Below are 22,113 nucleotides of genomic sequence, written 5' to 3' on the forward strand. Positions count from 1 at the left end.
CATCTGTCACTGCTGCAGCAGAACTCTGATTTCAGGATAGTAAGAAAGTAAAGCGTTTCCTATCTTAGTCCCACTCAGCTTTGCCATAGTTATTCTATTGGTTGGTTTGAAAATGCCAGCTACTTGGAGGAAAACACACTGTTTCTCAGCATAAAGGAAAATAAAGGGAGGGCTGTATACTTGCTCTGTATTGTCTCTTGCCATTTCAATATTACTATCTTCAAGAAGTCAGCTACTTCCTTAAGCTCAGCAAGTTAATATAAAAAGGCTAGATCCTCACGTCATAGAAATAATTTTTATATTCCAATGGCTTTGATATAATAGGGCTGTGTTGATTTAACCAGATGAAGTTTGTCAACACATTTTTAAAATTGCCTTGTAACAGAATTTTTTTAGTAAATCCATGTTTCCTAGTGGATTCTCTAGGAACTTTCTTTTCTAGAATAGTATTCTGGTTTACATAAAAGCATTTTCCCCCTAATAATATACATGGTCCATTTGTTCCTTACTGATTTTTCCAAAGTAGTCTTTTCTTTCCAATAAGCCCTCCTGGCTACTAATGCAAAGATACTGGAAGTGCAAATTGAAAGCAGTTAGCTAAATAGTTTTATCATTCACTGTGAAAATAAAATGATCTGTTCTTTTCTGTGTTCTTTAAATCATTAACATCTTCCATATTGTTAGAAACTCCACCTGCAGTGTTATGGTATCTAACAGAGAAATGGCCTTCCTGTCACTTATTTTCTTCCCTTGTGTAACTTGCCAATTAACGAAAAGAAAGAGCAACCTCTCAATAAGACCATCTAACAGTTTTCTAGGAAGTCACAGACCAGATCTTCTGTCACTGAGAGGTAATTCAGTTTCTAGAAGAAAATGTTCCATTTCAATACAGGTCAACTTGAGTATAGAGAAAGATTTTAAAACAAATCTTGTCTATAGCCCTGAGTGCTGTCCAAATCACACCCACAAGTACAGGCTTATGTGATTAGCCAGGCACTGATTTTTCAAGTCACAGTGCATGTTCTCCCTCTGGAGAAAGAGCTAAGCATGGAAGGGAGAGGAGATGGAGCTGTATTTCTGATTCTTAATCAGAGAAGTCAAACAAAACCTCCTATCCCAGATTTTGGAGCTGCAGGCAGTGCAGTGAATTCCTAAGTCCTTCAGTTTCTCTAGAAAACAGCATTTTAGCTCTTCAGTCACACATTTCTTTTGACTGTTGGTACTTTTCCTAATTTCTTCTATCATATCACAGTGCTATGAGTTTGCATTGGGCTTGAAGTTTTCTCTGGAGAAATTACTGTGTAGAATGAAGTCCCACTGACTTTCATGAAATCTGGAATGCTAGAAAATTAGTCATTGTTCCAAGGCAGTTAGACTCTTGGAGAACTTTAAAAGAAATAACAAATAGGACAAGAAACCTGAATAGCTTTTCATTTCCCTAAACAAACATGCATGGCATTTATTGCTTTAGCTACAGAAAAGCAGTAAATGATTCCCAAAAGTTTGTTCAATTGATCTGAGGGCCTAGAAATGCAAACTACATAACAGCGGTGAAACTCTAACTTCTCTTTAGGCTGGCTGATGCAGTAAGATCCTCTTGCATTTAATACCACAAGCTTAATAGTCTTCAGCAATTGATGCTAATATTGTCTTGTAAATGAGGGTGATAGCAATGTAGCAGTTCAAAATAACTTCTCATTCCATCCCTCCTAAGCATCCCGCCTAGCACTTTGCAACTGTTCTATTATTAGATAACTTTGAACTCATAAATTTACAGGAAATAGCAAATAATTTACTCAAGCTACTTGTCTCATTCTCTAAATTGACCAGTGGCCAAGGAGAGTAGCGTGTGCCTATGCACACCGGTAAATAGATGTTGAATCTCATCCAAAACAAATAAATTGTTCTAATAAATACTTCCTACCGTACCGTTCATTAAAGACAACATTTTACTCCTGCCTTTCTGAATCAGAAGCATGAAACTTGTGAAGAAAAGCAGAGGTTGAGGTCACTGTTTCTGGATATTTGAGGAACTGCAAAAAGGCAGCGTGGTAAAGCATGCTTTCCTAAATGCTCTCTGCTGTGGTTTTGCAGGATGTCAAAGGAGTATTTAAAATAAGTGAATATATTTGAAAGATTAACTGCTAATTTTAAAAGTACCACTTAACATGTTGTGCTACTTGATTGTATCACATCTAACCCACAAATAGCCTGCTTAGATTGATTTTCAAATTGTTCCTAAGGATTTAAAAGAATGTTTTCTGAGGTTGTAACTATATTTCAGATTTGCTTTTGTCACATGTTTATCTAGTTGTCAGCCATCCTCTGAGTCCTAACTGACTCATTTATGGGAGCCACTGAAAATCTGAACGTCCAGTTTGCAAATAAAATGATTTAGAAGGAACTTGCTGGGACCAAATGCTGTCATCCCCTTTACTACTGTGAATAGTACAGGCATGCATATACTGAAGGCGGATTCAACCCACAATGACTTGCTAAGAGGAAAATGTAACCCCCACGTGAGAATTATAGTTGAAGATTACTATGTTTTTCTGTTTCTTTTAAAAATAGTGATCTTCCCCTGTTTCATAATGATTCATGGCACTGGGCACTATGACAATTTACATGGTAGCGCACATCTGAATTGTACAAACCAGACTTCTGTAGTGCTCTGTAACTCAGATTGTAAATGACACTGCAAGTAGATGTAGTATAAACACCCTGTCTACAAATAATTTAAATAGAAAATTGAAAAATAGGGGTTTTTTTTAGATTTTTGTCAGGTAACATGTTGCATTTTATTTTGAGTAAAAATTAAAATTATTTGATAGATGACAGTTATCCAATGCAATCCTTGGGAAGATTAGATTTGTGTGTTTAATACTCTGGTTTTTTACATTCAATGTGTATATAATACATATAATTGTAGAGCTGCTGTACCTTTCTCAAAGCAAGAGCTTGAAAATAATAATGCTTGCTTGTCTATTCACAGAAGCAAATAAAACCCTAGGGGTTGCTGTATTCTAATTTGGATAACATCAATTCAGATGAACATTCGATTAAGGGCTATGTTTTCACAGTATGAAACGTTTGCAGCTATCACATACACATAGGAAATTTATTTTAGATCAATCTATAGGTGCAAAAAGATAAGCCATTAAAATGGCAGGTTAGATCTTATCCCTTTCTCTCCCTCAGGACAGAACCCTACACTTGGGTAGGCGCACTGAGCAGGGTTCCCAGCAGTGTCAGGGGTGCTTTCCAGTAAGGGGCGGTAGCACCCGCGTTGTGAAAATCAGCCCTGACTGTACTTCAGCTGCATGGCACTCGAGAGAAAAATTAGCAGCAGAAAAAGAAAAGGGGAAGTCTTTACGTGGCATATGCAGGAGCCAATTCACTGGATATTAATTTCCATATTTTGCTTTTTTCTTTTACATCCGTTTTGCTAAAAATGTGTTATAGTAAGTACAAGTAGTTGAAGAACAATCTGCACAACAGTGTACATATAGCACTTGAAGTGTTTTGGACTGCTGCCATTAAAAAACCCCTACCATGTCACTCGCATTGAATCACGCAGGAATTCTAGGTTTTACTCTGGGATAGCAAATATTTGTGGCTATACAGAAATGATGTTAAGCAATCTGTGTACTCAGAAGGTCCACAAAATTTTGATGAAGTGGTAAATGGAGTCCATCTGTTCTGAAACTACTCCATTTATGATCTCAGCAGAACAATGTATTTTCCATTTCCTGCAGTTTTAAAATCTTGTTATCTAATCCAACTTTCAGTGAAGACAAGGAATTCTTTTAAACAGTCATTTTACTGGAAGATCCTTTTTCTCCTCTCCCCTAAGAAATGGTCTGAATATCCTATGCACTGCTTCCATCTGGATGTTCCAGTGATTTCCTAGTGCTTTTTAGATACACGATGTTCAGAACAGGAATGGGAAGACCTAGGTAAGATCAAGTAACTTTCTCAAGACTGCACATAAAAGTGTTACAGGGCAGGGAACAGAGGAGCAGAGTCCAGCTCACTTGCTGCCCTGTCCTGTGCCTCAGGTACGTAATCACTTCTTCTCTGGCTATATTAATTATGGCAATATGTCCCAAATTCTGAAACAGGATATTCCCAGCCCTAGCAGCCCAAAAGCATCCTAATGGCTGGGCAGTCTCGAAAAATACATATTCAGGCGGAGGCGGGGCGCCCGGCCCCAGCCCTGCCCCGCTGCCCCGCCGCTGCCTGCTCCTCTTCCGCCGGCCGCAGGTGAGAGATCGCCACGGGAGGGGAGGTGTCCCGGGAGGGGAGGGAGCTGTCCCGGGAGGGCGAGGGCCGGGGGGTCGCAGCCCGCCCCCCTGGAGCCACCCGCGGGCTCCCGCGGCCCCGCTCCGCGGAGCACGAAACTAAAAGCGTCGAAGACTCCAGCGGGTTTCTTGTCTAATGGTTATTTACTACCCCTTATTGCACCGCTTGATACACTTGGGAACGGCGAACAAATTTTAAGGCCCGTAAACCTTTTCTCCAAGCTTATCTTGCTCAGAAAAAGCAGGTGTGGTGAGCTGCGAGGCCCGAATAATTTACGTGTGTTTTCTGCACGCTGGATGAATGGAGAAGTTATTCTCTGGGTTTGTTTGTTGCGTAGTAATGCACTCAAAAGCCAAAAGCTGACTATCCTGTTACGGAGCATCTTGGATCCTTTTTTGCTTGTATTTTCTTAGTACAATAGGGCTTTAAATTGCTGGAAAGGTACTTAAATATCCAGGGTAAACTTGGAAGTATCTGCAGAAGGTTGGTTTGTGTCTCTTTTACTGCCGAACAGGTAAGTCACTTTTGATCTCAGTAGGATGTGTTATGGCATTTCTATAACAAGTGATCACTCTGTGTTAATAAAGAGATTGTAACGCTTTAATACCTATAGTACAGCGTTTGATTATTATTGTTAGGATCTTATGTTAGCCAGTGGCAGATAAAGACTATCATATAGCAGGGCCCTGTCATCGCCAGCAACCTATGACCCTACTAAAGTCTGTTGAACTCGAGACTTCTTTTATGACCGGTAAGGATGTGGTCAGCAGAAGTGCTGAAGGCTGGCAAAGACACTTTGAAAGCATTTTTGGACATGCAAAGCAAATACGTGGCGTAATGTTTGAATTTGGTTCAGCATAGAAATCTGCTTTTCTCCTGTCGGATATGTTAGGTTTTATTTGTATTGCGGTGTGCCTGACATGCTTGGTTGTGGCCCAAGACCATGCTGTGCTAAGCGCTGAGCAAATATAAGGTGGGGGAAATTCATGCAAATGCATCTAAAAACTGTGTTTTTGATTCTGAGGTGGTTGTGATTTATTATAGGAAGTAGTGTCTTGTGCTGGTTGCTGCAACATGAAAATTTATTCTTAGTGGGAAACATGATGAAATGGTACCTGCATTAGTTACCTTACTGCTTTGTGCTAAGATTCATGATGTTTTTAAAAAAATGTGGTAGGTTTTATTTTTTTTTTTAAATGAGATCGGAACTTAAAAAGACTCTCTCCTTTAAAAGAAAAAAAAAAAAAAGATATGAACTTGTTTACTTGATGTCTGAAAAGAAAATGTACCACAAAGAAATTCTATAGCTATTATATAGTTTGAGGATAAATAAAAATAAGGTGGTGGTATTTCAGGGTTTTTTTTAACATTTTAAAGCAAGCAGGATTCTAGGAGAGAACGAGAAAGTTTCTAGGAGGATTTAATGATTGTGCCTAGGTCAGAAATAAATAAATAACCAAACAGTGTGGTGATGTGGTTGTGTGTGTGTGTTGGGGGGGTGTGGGGTGTGGTGTTGGTGTTTGAGTATCCTGGCGTTTCAAATGTTGAAGTGCTGATCTGGAAGTTTTCATATGATCCTCCATACGTGCCAGAAGAACATGCTGCAGGTCTGTATTAAGACCTGTCATACAGTGTACTCGTGGCATGTTTGTGTGTATCGTGAATTAAGGAATCTTGAAAAAAGTCTTCATTGCAGTGGCTGACATTAAAACTGGTATTTGCCAAAGTCACCGACACACTGACAGTGTCCCCTTATCCAGAAATGTGGAATGGAAAATGAGGTGTGTGTGGAATACCGCTCTGAACCCAGTAAGCCAATACTGATTTCTAATGGCCATTATAGCATGTTATTTATGCTTCCAGAAGCCATTAGTAACAGCAATTGGGCTCATTGGGTGTTCTTGTAAAGCAGCCATTAAACTTCTTAATTTTTTTCTTAATGAAGCTAATGTCAACGCCATTAAGAGTAAACAAAGAAGATACTTCATTCCCTAATGTATGTGGATATTTATGTTCTCATGGTTTGCACTAAGTGAAAGAGCAGGTGCTGGTTGAGAACTAATTAGTTTAGGTGTTAGCCTAGAGACAGATGATCATTGTCTTCTGTTAATGTGGATGTTTGTGTAATTGCCTTTTGCTCTTAGATTAAAAAAAGAAAAAGACAATATCCCTCGTGGAATTACAAAATAAATCTCCGAATTCTTAGATTTATTCTTGGGTTACATCTTTGATTTGCATTTAGCATTACAGAATTTATCAAAAGGGCCTGCTCTGATTTTAATTTATTATGAAGGCTGTAAAATGTAAGCTGAAATACTTCACCCAGTGATTGCTCCCTCAGTCTCATGGCTTGTGTTGAAGTTATGTTTTGTCATTCTGGGAAAGGATCCTGTCTACCGGGATTTGCCTGGTGTTTCGGATTAATAAAATGTAGTAGTCAAAATGCACTAAGCATCTGCGGGGCTTTTGTATTGAAAGTGTCATTTGAGACTTTTTCTACCTAGAAATACTTTTTTGTATGCAAAGCAGAGATTGTTTTATTATCATAAGGAATTAACCAGGGAATAGAGTTGTGTAAGAGCAGATAGCCAATGGAATTGGTGCTGTCCTCTAGGTTACAGAGTTGTCTGCTTCAGTGCTGCTTTGACTTGCCAAGGTGTGAGGATCTGAATTCACTAGCAGTGAGTGTGCGTTGGTTGCTGACACTGCTGCTCTCATGTTTCTGGTTGTCTTTGGGGCTGGATTTGATGCTCTGTGTGAGAAGCATCTGTGTTCAGAAGCGGTTCCAAAGATTTAGACATTCTTAAAGTGGAGTTACAGACCTTACTTAAAACCAGTAAGGCTTTTAAGATGAAAACTGGGAGCTGGCCGAGCCAAAGATTGCTCTTTCCTTCTCTAGAGCTCAGTCAGTATTCTGATTCTTAAATGCAGTCTCTGGGAAGCACTATTTGAGGAGCTAACCCCCAAAACTGCATAAATAGGGAGATAATCTATTATATTAGCATCTGAAAAGTTTCAAGATGAGTATTTGCTAAGCTGACAGGATGTTACAGCATGAAATAGTTCGTAACCACTGTGCAGTTAGATCATCTATTAAAATAAGGAAGTGCAACTTCTTCCTTAAATCATTATGGTAGACTTCATGAACAGTCAATGTCTTGTGTTTGCTGGAAAACATATTTTATATTTTACATCTTGAAAACGGTAAAAACATAGGTCTGGGATTTCCTCATACTCTTATTTAAAAAGCCACAACATCTTCACCTGGAAAAAATGCTGTCTGTAAAAAATAGGAGTTTTATAAAACTTTTATCTCATAATAAAAAAGATTATCACTGTTATCTCCATAGACTTGCAAATCACTTTAAATAACTGTTGCTGTTGCTTGCCTTTTGCGTTTTATGCCATCCTATCTTCAGGATCCAGGCTCCGTCTTGTGGCATAAACATACTGTAATAATATTTTCTGCATATCATGTGTAGGTTGCTACTGATAAGTGTTATATCTTCAGAGTTTGTAAAATTAAGGTGTAAAAGGTGAAATAATTTTGTCTAGGTTACTGAAAGATAAATGGCAAAATTTAAGTGGAACATGGGGCCGCTGTTCCTTTTCTAAATGAAGGCATTGCTTTACCTCAGTAGCTTGGAGTTACGACATGAGTTTGTGTCAGAATGGAACCTTCAAACCTACTCATTCTGTGTAGCCTGTTCTCAGCAGCAATAAAAATCAAATAAACCCCCTCTTCTGTGGCAATCAGGCTGCTGGTTTAAGTTTTAGAGCACAGGCCCTGCAGTTCAGAGGCTTCAGGTCTGCTGGGGCTTTAAAGATGAAATAAAGTCAAAGCTGGCTCTCATGTGAGGCAGGGCCGAGCTACCACTTTCTAAGAGCTTCCTTCACAGCTAATGGCCAAAATATACCTCTCTTTAACAGGTCTTCTGGAATCCTCATTCCAGCATTAAAAGTAGCTTCTGGTCTGTAATTAGAGAGAAGAGAAGGAACAAACAGGGTGTGTTTAACTTCTGTTTCTGGGCATAAAACTAAGTAACGCATTCTAGCTAAAACCAGAAATAGCACAGATTAGCAAGGCTGTAAGGAGAAAGGTGACAAGTTTCTTTGAATGCGGCTGGCTCTTGCTGGCAACTTCTCCTTGAAGTGCCCCAGTGCTGTACGTCTGTGTTCACTGTAGCATATATACGTTTGCTCTGCTCAGGTAGCTTGCAGGGCCTTCTGGTAAAGGTAATTGAACGAGATAATTTTCAGGCTTGTTCTCCTGTTTTGTGCATCACTGTTTGCTTAAGAGTAGTGATGGGGCTTTGTTCCATCTTCTGTTTGACACAGAAACAAATACTGTTTGACATGTGAGTTGTCATTCAGCACACAACAGAAGGAATGTGTTTTTCTGAGATGCTTAGCAAGTATAGCGATAATTTTATTTTTTTTTAAATATATAATGCTGCCTTGTAAACGGCTGGTTATAAAGCTACAAGCATACCTTTGTAATATAATCAATATGAAAACGTTTTAAAAGGGCTTTGATTAAGTTGTAAGGTCTTAAGAGTACATGCTTTATTTCAAGGAAGGAGGCAATATACTAAGTGTTTTATAGGTAGATAAATGTAGAAATAGTTTACATGTGACTTTGTTTTTAATTTGTTACTTTTCACTCTGAAGTCTTGTTATGACTCATAATGATTAGTTAGCATTTCAATGAGTTGAATAAAATATTTCAGTAAGATGCTTTTCATTTGTAATATAGCCTGGGGTTTAGTCATTATTTACTTAATGGTGAATCTGTGACATTTTCTGCTTTATTTATTTATATAAAAATACAATACATTCACACTGGGGCATACATTCCATTTTAAGGAACTAGTTGATGATCAAACCACCTAGCAGTGACTAATTCTTACTTGGATACCATTTTCCATCCAAGTAACCAAAACAAGGATGCCAATAGAATGACAAAGCACATGGAAGGGCTGGGTAATGAGTGCAGCTGGGAAGGAGCTGTCAAAGGTGGGTTCAGACAGACTCGGCTCACTGAGGTTTATTCAAAGTCAGCTGAAATTAATGGGAATGGGCAATAAAACTCTGTTCATTTAAATGCCACATATTCTTAGCATCTGTCTCATGTCAACCTGAGTCCATCTGTTATGGTATTTGAGGCAGGACCTGCTTGCTGAAACAAGCACAAACTTAGTCTGTGGGGGGAAAAAATAGATTGGGTCAAGTTGAGAGAGGATGAACTTTGTACTGGGGCTTTTCTGTGTGTCTGCATGTTTTCATCTGTTACTGCCACTGAGTTTATGTGCCACTGAATCAAAAAAAAAATAAAATAAATCCAGTAGCAGGACTGAATTTCGGTTTCAATTTCCTCATTTGAAAGGAAGCTGGGGTATGGTTATCAAAACTTTCTCACTTCCTGACATTTTCTGCCTGATCTTCTGCTCCTCCTTTGCTGGTGGTTTCAGCCTGCTGCCATGAAGGTGCCCGTCGTTTCAATGCCAAGGAAACAAACATTTATATATTTGTGAGATACACATTTATTGGAATAAACTACAGTAAATGACAAAAGATGTGAGAAATATGCATAATCATTACTAGTACATTTTAATCAGAAACTGGGTTTTGAGGTGGAAATGCTTTAAAAATTTTTATCACAGATAAAGCCAGTGAATCAATCCTGATATTTTAATTGTGCTAGTTCTTAGTGTCCTGCTTATTCTGTGTGTAGTGCATATACTAGTGTATGTAGGTCCTGTGTGGTTTATTAGAAGACAGGAGAAAAACAGAGGCAAAGACTGCTTCTGGGGATTTATAACTTGTAGGTTACTGGCCTGATTTATTTCTGTCCGCCGTCAGAAGGGAGGGTAAGCCTTGCGGGGTGTGTGAGCCTCTTCCCTCCTGTTGGGCCAGAGGAGCATCGGCAGTTCTGTTTGCGAGGCGCAAAAACAAGCGGGCACATCTTGTAGGCTAAGGCTGTGCCTCTGAGGTGCACCCTGCCTCGGCACTGGGCAGCGCTCACACCGGCAGGTGTGGGCAACGTGCCCCCTTGGTTTGACAGTCCAGAGAGCTGTAGGGCTGGAGCTCTGGTGGAGCCTGGCTTCCTGTGAACCCTCTGCAGTGGACTTTCAACCCCCAAATCCTTTTTCTTTCTCTAGAATTGACATAATCTGCCAGTCACTTTGCAATCTTGTGAGCTGATTGAGGTTTGGGGGTTTTTGGGGCCCAATTTTGCTCTGTTATGAAGTATCCATGTAGTTCATGAATTTAACAGTTTTTTTTCAGCAGGGCTTGTGTATTTACAGGAGGGCACAGCTGCTTTTGGGAACGTCCTGGGAACTTTAAATTCCTTTCTGCTAGTTATGTAAAAATGACTAACGATAGCTGTGTAAAATTTTTTTTTTCTATAAATATTCTTATATGACCTTGAATATAAACACAGGAGTAAATGTAATGAAGGGTGTGATTTTTATGGCGTAGCTAATCTGGTTCAGTGAGCAGCTGTCACTGAAATCGGGCAGCGCTGCTCGCTTCCTGCCCCTGTGCTCCCACCCCTCCCTGAAGTCAGCACTGGTGCTCATCTGACCTGCCGGTGAGCTGATTCATGGAACTAAATGGGCAAAAAGCTATTTTTTAGTAGGATAAGCATATTTTTAAAGTCTGGGGTTTTTTTGTTTTGTTTTTTCCCCCTCTGTAGGAACAGAACAGCTAGGCTAGAGGAAGTGGCAAGAACATACTGCTGAGCTGCTGGACAGACAGACGGGGATGGTTCCCTCTTCAGTGGTCGCTGTACTGTAAAACTGTGCTCCTAGTTACACAAGTAGTAAGTTATACTTCTGCAGACGTGCTGGAAACGTGTTTTGATTTGAGGTATTGACAATTGAATTATTAGCTCAATTTCAGTACTTAAGAAAAAGCTCTGCTTCTCTGCTTTACTTGTACAGCAGGAAATGAACATGAAAATATTTCACTGTAGTACTTCTTAAAAATCACCTAACGTTTTTTGCAAGTTCCTGAAGAGTATCCTGTTTTGGATTTAGCAGTTTTTACTTTTTATTTTTAGTCTGCTAATTGTAATACAAAACCAGTTTCAAGTCCCCCACTCCCTTTTTCCTCAGGATGCTGCACTTCTAAAATACGTCAGAAGATGCATTGCAGCGCTATAGCGACAGCTGTGTTGGCATATATTGTGATTTGCTAAGAAAGTACAGTGTTATTGCATGTAACATAATAATACAAAATTCACAGCTGTTGGAATGTGGTCAAAGCTAGGAGTTGCTCTGAGAAAGGGAGAATTTAATTTGATAACAGTATAAACACCACATTCAGCTTTCAGAGAAATAAGAAAAAACCCAGTATAGTTCCTTTGTGAAAACAACTTGTTGCAGTTCTTACAGTGCCACAATAGGCAAAATTCCACGCAGGGAGTTTTATTTTCCCCAGTGAGCCGTCATGTTGATTACTTGCATGTTCAATGTTCACATGCAGAGTTGTAGAACGTGATTTAGTGACACAGGTTGTCAGTGTGAGCAGAACTGCATGTGGGTGTTAATTGCTTCTGGTCAGGTGCAGACCAATAAATTAACGCTGTTGCTAGATAAAGGAGATTAAATTGCATTTCATGAATAATACATTGGAAGAATAAAGGTGGAAATTTTCATTTTCAAGAATCTAGGCAGATTTAGGCAAGAATTGAGAGTTGTTCTTATACTGACTGTGTGTTCCATAACTGTTTAAGAAGCAAGTTTACACAGGGAATTTGGAAGTAGTTGTAGCTAAACTGGTTTACCAGAGTGTAGAGTTAAACACTTGTTTTACGTGTTGAATTAATTTTTGTCCTACATTTATGCAGCCTGTTGTATTTAGAAATGTATTCTGCTGTACTTACTTTGAACTGCATTGAAATACAGATCCTTCATCAGTGGTGGTTAGGCTTTTCTTGGAGTTGTCTATGCTGCCAATAAAAATAGGTATATGTATAAATAAAGATACATATACATGTATATGTATAAATAAAGATACATATACATGTATATGTATAAATAAAGAAACATACACATGTATATATATAAATAAAGAAAACTAACTGAAGTGTCATTCCTGGAGGCTACAGAATCTAAAAGACACTGTGCTTGTTTCTTTTTATGTTTCTGGATCGCTTCTTATCATGATCTGTATATCAGTATCCCCAGCATCATTCTTTGGGCTTGTGCATTTACAAATGGATAATCAATGTTGTAAGAAGCACTTGCTAAAAAAACCCCAAACAACCAAATTTATTACTTGCTGGTAAGTCTGAGGAGTGCTGGCTGTGGAAAGTGTGGGAAATCTTGGAATCAGAAAGCTGGGAATTGGTTAATTTGCTTTCTCATTTAAACAAAGGCAAGCATCAAGGCAGCACTTCTCCAGTGCAGTGCATTCAGCATAGCTTTCAGCACACTGAATAACTAGTGTTTCGTTGGGGTCGTTGGAAAGAGGGTGAGGTGCTGCAGTTCTTACATGCTATAAAAACATTCTCACTAGAAATAGGGGGGCTTTCAAGAGAGGAGAAAAGTGAGTTGGTGGGAAGGAGGATTTATTTGATTGGCACTGAGTCTATCTGTGGCACTGCACTCACAGAAAAGGGATAATTGTAGGTTGCAGGCAGAGGAGACCTAATTGTGTTGTGTAACAATACTACAGTGGACCTAGGAAAAACTTGTCCCAATTCAGAGTCAGGCTAGATTAGTGATAACGTTGAGATGGGGATTCTGGAGGTACCAAAAGGGGGAAGGTAGCACATGTCTTCTTGAAACCTGGTGTGTTTTAAAAGCACTTTTGCATCCAGGTACGTAACACACTGAAGATCAAATGGTCCAGGAATATTTTTTTAGTTGCTTCACCTGAACCCTGCTCTCAGAGCAGTGGCCTAGCAGTGGGCAGGGGAAGCATGCAGACTCTGAGTGGGTAACAACTCCACCCCTCTTTTCAGTGCCGTGGTTGAATTTCATTTAATAAGTTCTCCTCTTTTATGCTAGTTAGTGGTGCTATGACCCTGATTCGTCCCTTCTCTGCAATACACCAGCTAGCTGTGTTTGTGTCCACCTGTATGTGAGTGCTCTAAACACCTTGGCGTTCTGGGTGCTGCCTCTCTGGGCTCGCTCACTGAGCCTGCACCTTGGGAACCACTGTACTGGACCTTAACATCACTGCTGACTCTCTGCATCTGTTTAAAGTTCTCTGGAGTCCCATCTGCTAGGAACACTTAACTCTTGGAGGCATGAGAGAGCTGACAGTCCCAACACCACATAGCTAGTTGTGGGGGGAATTTTAAAAGGAGTTTTCCAGGTGATGCTGGAGATTGCTGGTCAGTGCAAAACAAACTATGCTGCAGAGTGTTCCCTGAATCTCCCTTCTTTGGCGTGTTCTTTGAGATTTGGTTGATGCTCTCCAGGGTTCCCATGTCCCCGTTCTGTATTTGATGCCCCCAGTGCTGGCTTTTCTTTGCTCTGTGAGAGGGATTCAAGCAGACTGCAATTCTCTTGCTGTTCCCTCTGCTGCTGTGTGACCCTCTGGTCAGTCGCAAACCCTTGGGTGGTCTGTTGCATGGTTACCACACAATTCAAGTTCAGACCCCAAAAAAGTGGTTTTTATAGGTGCTAACCACCCGTTCTCTCCAGAAACAGCCCAGGTAATTGTGGATGGTCTTTAAAGATGCCTTGTTCAGCAGCAGAGGCCAAGTGCCACTCTTCCCTCAGTGCAATGCCATACAACCAGTCCTTCCTGTGTTCCCCTTCTTGAACAAAAATAATCTGAAAGAGCATTAGTAATGTCCAGCTGAACTTCAGAATATGTATGTAGGTTCTTGTGGCAACCATAAGGAATTTGTGATTATAGAGCAGATCTGCTTAGGGTAGCATTGTTTCCTCACCCGCTCCACAGGAGTGTATGCAGTCAGGCTGCGTGTGTATCTTCTAACATAAATGTATGTTCTTACATCAGGGGAGCACCTTGGTAATTACAGCCATGGTAGTTTTTAGACAATAACTGGGCAGGTAACAGATCTGTGTTCTAACCCAAGATAATAACTGTGCAAAATGTTGCCAGCGAACAAGATAAAAATGCCTTAGTTATTACCCGTGTGTAATGTTATCCTACATAAGGTAAATGTGAGACAGTTTATTCTACTTGCCTGTAAAGGAGGCTGGGAGTTCGTACATCGGGTATTACTGTGGAGATTTTACATTCTATTAATCCTCAAGTTTTAATCTCTCTATTAATAATTTATTTGTGTAACTAGGTAGTTTTTTCTTTTCTATGGTACCTTTAAAAAAAAAATCTTTAAAATCTGGATAATTTGCTAATTTGGACAGACTGTAGAACACAAACTGCATTTTGATTGGAAATAATACCTGTCTCAGAATGATCCCAAGATACAGTTTTATGTAATTCTAAGCTGTTTGGGATATTTGCCTGTATTCCCATAAACTATTCATTATTTATTCTTTTCTACGCTGATGTAGAGCTAACAGGGTAGAAAGCTAGGAAACAGTGATTTTTACCTACCTGGCCTTTTGCTTGTTTAAAAAAACACCTGGATCTTATTTATAAGTTAATAACCTGGCAGGAAGCACCCTCAAAACTTCAGAGCTGTAAGGATAATTTTTCACTTGTGAATTTTGATCCATTTTTGGCCTAAGTTTAGTTTTTCTCTGTGGTCAAGTGCTAAAAACTGTGTATAAAACACAATTTGTGATTTAATGTTCGCTAAAAATCTTTGCTATCATTAATATCCTGATAAAACACTAACCTTGTGAGCCAGCAGGTTAAATCATTCCTATAACTTCCTTCCTGTCTTAACAGACAAAAGTCTGCAAACTTTTCAGTAATTTCCTTACATTTTAATGTATATTTCTGTATAATTAAATATTAATTTTAGATTTCAAGCACACTAAATGGAGTATATGGCTAAGATTATAAACTCTGCTTCTGGAATAGGCCGTATGGTTTTGTATTGAGGCAGTTACTTCCGTACTTTACTGTAACTTGTTTGTGCAAGACACAATTTCTGAAAAAGAACTAGAGGTTCAGCCTTTTCAAAGTAGGAATGCTGAACATCCACTTTTATTGATGAGCTTCCTGGCTTTTCTTTTGTTTGACTTCCGCCAGAATGAGAATACACCTTTTCTTATTTGGGATCTTTTGACCTGGACTTACTATGTGGTCTGAGTTCCTTGATGCATCAGCCACTGAATCGTCCCTGTTCCTTAGACTGACCTCCTCTTGATGGTTTCTGTAGAGTCATAAAAGAAGGGCACATGGGGAAAGTCACTCAGGTGCTTGTAAGAGGAGCAGCCATCAGGCCAAGCGCTGCTCCCTGTCTGTGAGCGGGGAGGATCAGACCTTTGGTCTGGTCTTTATCGGATCTGGGGAGGTCACGCGTGGCCGCAATCAGTTTCTCAGGAGTAGGGAGGGCTCAGTGCCACAATCTGAATTCACAGTGTAAAAAACTTTAGAATTGCTCATGTATGTAGTGGTAGTCCATCAGCATTATTTATTACAGTTAGGACTTACATACTGCTTTTTTTTTTTAAATTATAGGTTTCTAAACACATTTTTGTGCTAGCTTCCAGGCTCTATCTCAGCCAAGGGAGGAAACTTTAGGGGAAACTTGTAATCAAACAACACTTAAAAGAATTGATGTATTATTATATTTACTGTCATGAATATAATTTTCTTTAAAACTTATATTTGTTTATTGTGGATTATTTGAATCTGCGCTTTATGTTCACAGTGCAGGTTTAATTCCAGCTGTGATGTTGATAAAGCAGACATCTAGTATGCACAGTACATGTAAAGTATCTCTTGTACTAGGGATGCTTTTACTTTTATTCTACTCCTTTTGTGTGTCATCCTAAGAATTCAGGATTTCATAAATCGGTGTTTTGGGTGGAAATGTCAGTGAATGTTAGTTTCTACATTCATTGTCCCTAGCTATTGTCTAAATATAAAAACTTTTTCTAAATGCTTTCTTAATTTATTCTTGACATCTGCTACAGACAGTGTACAGTTTGTTTCCCCAAGGGATGCTTTTTTCTTTTACCCCACTGATTTTTTTTGAACATTGCTTGAACTGTTAGTTTCTTGCAAATCTGCTGTCTCCTGCACATATCTGCTTTTTAAACTCCATCTAAACTGAGAGTTGGTGTGAAAGGCAGTCTTTCCTATGCTTGTCACTGAACGTATTCAAGCAGTTGTGTCTGTAAAAACACTGTGGAGCAACTATCATGTTTTGGAAATTCAATTTTGACTGTTTGTATTTAAATTTATTTTCTCAACTGGTTTTTGTGTGTATACGTAACAAAAAGACAGTGATGAAATTATTCGTATAGTCCAACATATATGTGCCTGAATACATAGATCATCAAACAGTAACTGCTTACAGTAATTTTAAGAAGTTGATAAGAATTATTTAACAAAAATACATACCAGACATTTTCACTTAGATTTTTCTCCTTTCCCTTCCTCATTTCTGATTTCTTGTGGTGTCTGTATGCCTAGGCTTAACATGGTGATAAAGTAGAAGTCTGGGTGTAAACCAGTGTTTCATGATTTAAATAAATGTTTATGTCTGTGTGTAATCTGTAGAGTAGTTAAAAATGTAGATGTGCCTGTTTTATGTGTGGTTTAGGTCACTGAAGGGTTGCATATGGCTTACATTTTTTTCTTACTGTGAAACATTTGGCTGTTAGCTCCTGGATGAAGTGGGCTGACTCAGTGATAGATACGAATACAGGATTTGTCATATTGTGCATTATACTGTATTTCAGTGGTTTCTGCTTAATCTCTTAAATTTTTGCCTTTGAGTTACATTCTCTTTCAAGCATCATGGTATTTCATAGTGAAAGTCAGTTTAGTAACAATTTAAAACCAACAGAAATGTTTGAGGAAAGTGTTACTGTAAAAGTGGGCTTTGGATTTGTAAATATTTGGGGAGTGTGTTACTTCAGAAACACTACACACAAGTAAATGTTAGTGGGGTTTTTGTTTCTGTCTCATTAGGAACTTGTATGTCTTTCTAGAATGGTAATCAGTTGCAAAAATACTTGGTTTTGAGATTTGCCTAGGGAAGGTGTGTGAGATATGTAAAATATGTATCATGAACTGCAAAATGATCACAAAATGATTGATATTTTTTCAGTTTGTATGCTTAACTCCCTTTTGACTGAAAATGTGAGCTAAGCTTTTTGAATAGTTCTTTTTATCTTGAAACTCCTTCAGTTAATCCTCCTGCCTTTCCTGCGCTTGAATACAGATACTTTTGATGTAGATCTTGCCATGTAACAGTTGTAAATTGGAAATAAAGAGCACTTTTTTCCCCCCACGTGAAATTACTGGGTTTTTAGGTAGCAAACTTTAAGTGTGATTTAGTGGTGAAAGCATGATTCTGGCAGTCAGATGATGTGAATAGTGTTGGTAGGGTGATTCTAGCAAGTTGGACATTTTTCTGGCTTTTTCTTTCTGCAAAGTGTTGATAGAAATAAGAGTACATGAGGTTTTATTTACTTATCTTGGAGGCCCCCAGACAAAAGTTGAAAGCGTTCTGGACATTAACAGTAATTTGGCTGCTGGAAGTTGCCCAAAGTACTGGCAGTATGTTCTTACTCTTACTGAAAAATAAAGTAGCAGTTCTCTATTTATTTATTTAATAAGTGTAAGTCAGTTTGGATCCTGCTCCGCAGCCTGTTGTGAAAGTCATCACTTCTAATAGCACAGTGCCCCAGGGACAGCTGCGGGGCATTGACTGGCTCAGTACTGACTCAGAGCCGAAATCGTTGACACTGCTCATCTAGAGAAATGATGCAATTATGACTCTCCTCCCTAGTCTGGGAAAGCATCTTGGATCTCCTCATTCACAGATCCAGTTCTCAGAGATGGGATGAGCCAGTCTGACTGGAGTAAGTCTTCTCTGCTTGTCTATATTTATTAGTCCCTGTTCTTTAAATTCTTGAATATTTCCCAGAGATTATGGACTGGGTATAACTAAACTATTAATGGCTTTTGTCAGGTGTTAGAGAATTACGGACAACCCTGACTACTTGTTTAGCAAAGACATTGAGAGGTCTGGTTTCCCCCACAAAGTTTTGGGTTGCTGGCTCTTGCCTAGCATCTCTCCAGGTTGTCCCTTGTCTCGGGGCACATGTGGGAGCACAGTTCCTTTCCACGCTGGCTGCAGCAGCATTTCCAGGTGAAGGAGCACCTTCCTGCCGTCACCTCCTTGTCCTGCCTCTGCTCCACAGCTGGCTGCTCTCAGCTGTGCCAGCCACACTGCCCACCAAGCTGCCCTGTCCACAATCACTGACCCCATCTGCCTCTTAGGCAAAAAGAAAAGCTAGGAGACACAAATGGTTATTTTTGAGCTGATCTGACTGCATGTGGGCCTAGAAACAGCGACATGCACGTGGCAAAAGAATGGCGTTGTGTGGTGACAAGATAGGAGCGAGTGGTAGGGAGGAAGAGGAGGAGAAACTTGTTGAGCAAATATTACTGGAGAAGCCCCTGTTGCAGAGCCATAGCCAAGACCTGTGGCTTTAGTTGTTTAAAATAAGCAGCAAAAGTTTCCTCTCTAGATTTCTGTTAATTAAACCAATTTAAATTCTGTGTGTAGGGAGGGTGGTGATTTCTGAATAAGCATGCATTTGCTGTGGTAGATATTTGTATTTTAATATATTCCTGGTAGTGATACCTCTCACTTCACACATAGGCCCTTTCCCCATTATAGTAGGGTTTGTTTGCTTGAGCAAAAAATTTGGAAATAAGGATGTGATGGTAACGATGCATGTGTCAGCTTGAACCGTACATTAAAAAAGTAGTGGTTGTGTTATTACAACTGCATGAAAGGAATGAAAGGAACTTAATGATTTCATCCACTGTTCTGTCTTGCCATTGCTGAGATACTGATTTCATTTGCTACTGAAAAAATTGGCGTTAAATGAAAGATTCCCCCATTTCTGTAACTGAAATTACAGCACTGATTCACTGTGGTGTTTTGGTAATTGCTCTGTCTGTCAGTGGGAGTTGAAGGACTGACATTCTGCTATCCTTAACATCATGCATTCTTTAGTTATATATTTATTTTTTAAATGTAATAATATTACACAATAACTTAATTATTATTTTATGTGATATTTAAAGCCCAGCATTGTGCTTCCTACCACAGTTGAACAGACATTCTCCTCCAGGGATTATATCAGTTTCTGGAAGTATGAGATTAAAGTCCAACAAAAGATTTAAGTGCCAGTGAAGATGTTTACTGTAATGCATTGTTATAGCCTAGAATTATTTGTGTTTTATAAGCCTGGGACTACTGTATTCGTAAAATGTCTTGTGAGTATTATTTTGCTGGCACCTTTTGTGTGTGGATGATGATATTAGGTCAGCTCCTTCGGGAGAGAAAAAAGGGGTACCACACACTCGGAGCCAGCCAGCCAGCCAGCAGGAAATCTGTGGGAAAGCCAAAAGCTAGAAAATGGGTTTTGAGTTCTTTACTTTAACCACAGTGGTTGTCCTTCTCATACAGAGGCTAAGGGATTCAGAAGGGTTTGAGAATCTGTATGTGCACAGGATGGAAAAATCGGATTACAGGCAAGAAAAATGCCTCTGGAATTTATTATGCTTTAACCACAGGATGTGGTTATTGAAATAACGTTCATGGGGTTTTGGCAATATCTGGATCTCAGGCCTGCTCTTAAACTGTGCTAAAGAACTTCAGTGAAAGTTAAAAGTAACCAGAATTTTGAAAAGCAGGGAAATGGCTGTGCTGCTAATGAAATGGGTGATTTGTGCTTCTGCAGGTGCTCCCTGATATACCAGGTAAAATTTGGCCAGTGAACTATCAAGCCTGGGTTCTCTTCCCAGATCTGCTCCTGAGGTGTTTCATAGCATGGGTTTTCGTTGAGCACTTTCCCTACATGTAACTACTTGCTTTCTCCTTGTGTTTCTGTGTAGAATGTGAAGTCTTTGAATCGTGGATTATCTTTTAGGAAACTACCACCAAGTCAGATCTTAGGGCTATGGCTTAAGTCCATTATGAGTGTGTAGTTTGTTGGGGTATAGTGTTCATAAAAACTTATTTCCTCCCTCAACATCAGAAGATAAACTTAGGGATTGTACGTACGTTGTATAGTTAATTACATTTTCATTAAAGGATATTGCTGTTTTTCACTTTTGAATGATTACTTCCTCGATTGTAATTTCTGAATTTCTGCAACTTTTAATTTTTTTATCTCATTATGCCATTTGATCTGTTTATAGATGAATAGTTAAAGTCCACTGTTGCATTGTTAGTTTGGCAGATTCTCTGTCTCCTTTGGTTGATCCTGTAAGGTTTGAACTCTATACTGCTTTTCACTGAGGCTAGTTTTGGTGTAAATTCCTGTCACTACCAACCCTGTCAAGGTACACGTGTAAATGAGACAGTAGTATGAATGTGCTGAAAGAGAGCTTCAGATAGACCCACGCTGAGTTAACAATAGCTTCACCCTGTATGCTTTGAAACAGCCTTGCAGTAATGATGTTTCTGTTGTTGCATTTGCTTATTTTAAAAAAGTTGCAATTTTACATAGGAAATAGTTTAAATATGATCTACTGTTTCCTAAGTTCTTAATTAACTTCTTGTACCAGGTAGAAAAACCCTAATTACTGCAACTGAAAACCACTCCAGCAGTGCTATGTAGACCTGTCAGACTAAGAAAGATTGTACCAGCAACTCCCGGAGCCCTTCTTAGGAGTGCTTTAAAAGATTGGCTCTGCATGCACATGTGTTCTTACTTCCCGCAATCAGGAGACAGGTCTTGCATTAATTAAATACTACTCCCAATGATGATAAACAATGATGAGAAACATCTACACAAAGATGAGAAACCAATCTTTGTGTAGAAATCCAGTTTTCTAGGTGTATCCAGTGGAGGATCTCATCTCATGTGAGTTGTAACCAAGTTCAGATGCAACAAGAGGTAAAATAAAGAAGGGAAGTGAAGGCTGTTCCGTGAGTTGTAATACAGTCAGCATGCTCTTTCATGGTATAGTTTAGCAATTTAAAAATCCCCATTATGGGAGAAATCGATACACTCTTGACTTGTGGTTTTCAGTATAATTTAGAAGGTGGTATGGGAGAGGAAGTAGTGCCAGTCTTATCTAATGCTTGTTTTGTTCTGACCTTCTGTTTTGTTTCTGAGCATTTATATTGTTTCTACAGTAAACTGCCTTGGACATTTCTGAATAAAGCACACTTTAAGCAGTTCAATTTATATTTCCTTACGTATCATTTAGGATAACATGGAAGTGACTTTTTAGAAGATCTGTAAGTGTATAGCCAGGCAGTAAAGTAGAAAGAAGCATCTTAGTATCTGTAATAATTTTAGTTTGCTTATAAATGATTGTTTATTTTAGAAATATAATATGAAATCTATTTTAAACATTTCTGAAAAATATTGAGAGTTCTTAAGTATGGACTACATGTAGCTGAGGGGGAAATAATTTTAGCAGTGTTCTAAAAGGTTGTCTGAAGGATCTGCCTGTTAAGATATAGCTGAAGTATAGCATTGTATTTTGATAATACAAATCACATTTTTGTTTTAAAATACTTTTGTTTAGTCACAGATACTTAATAAACTGTGGTTTTAACAGATTTGATATGAAATACTTCCAAATCTGTGTTGGGAATACATTATGCCACTATGTTTTTGCCCAAAAAGATTTCAAATGAATGTTAGTATTTCAGTTCAGAATATTAGTCAAGTCATTCAAAAATTATACAAGAAACTTCCT

At 38.9% G+C, this 22,113-nt stretch overlaps 1 long non-coding RNA gene across 2 annotated transcripts in view; it reads left to right on the forward strand.

Annotated features, from left to right (window-relative positions):
- The first annotated feature begins 4,189 nt into the window (after positions 1-4,189).
- The window catches only part of LOC113484442, a 32,525-nt gene continuing 14,601 nt past the window's right edge, over positions 4,190-22,113 (forward strand). The window contains exon 1 of one of the 2 annotated variants that reach the window (XR_003399224.1): positions 4,190-4,263. This is a non-coding gene — a long non-coding RNA (uncharacterized LOC113484442). Of the gene's footprint in view, positions 4,264-11,012; positions 11,117-22,113 lie in introns of those variants that run through there. The other variant, XR_003399225.1, reaches the window with a different exon arrangement.

Source organism: Athene cunicularia (genome assembly GCF_003259725.1).
Source record: "Athene cunicularia isolate RWA chromosome 11 unlocalized genomic scaffold, athCun1 chr11_part1, whole genome shotgun sequence".
NCBI lineage: Eukaryota > Metazoa > Chordata > Aves > Strigiformes > Strigidae > Athene > Athene cunicularia.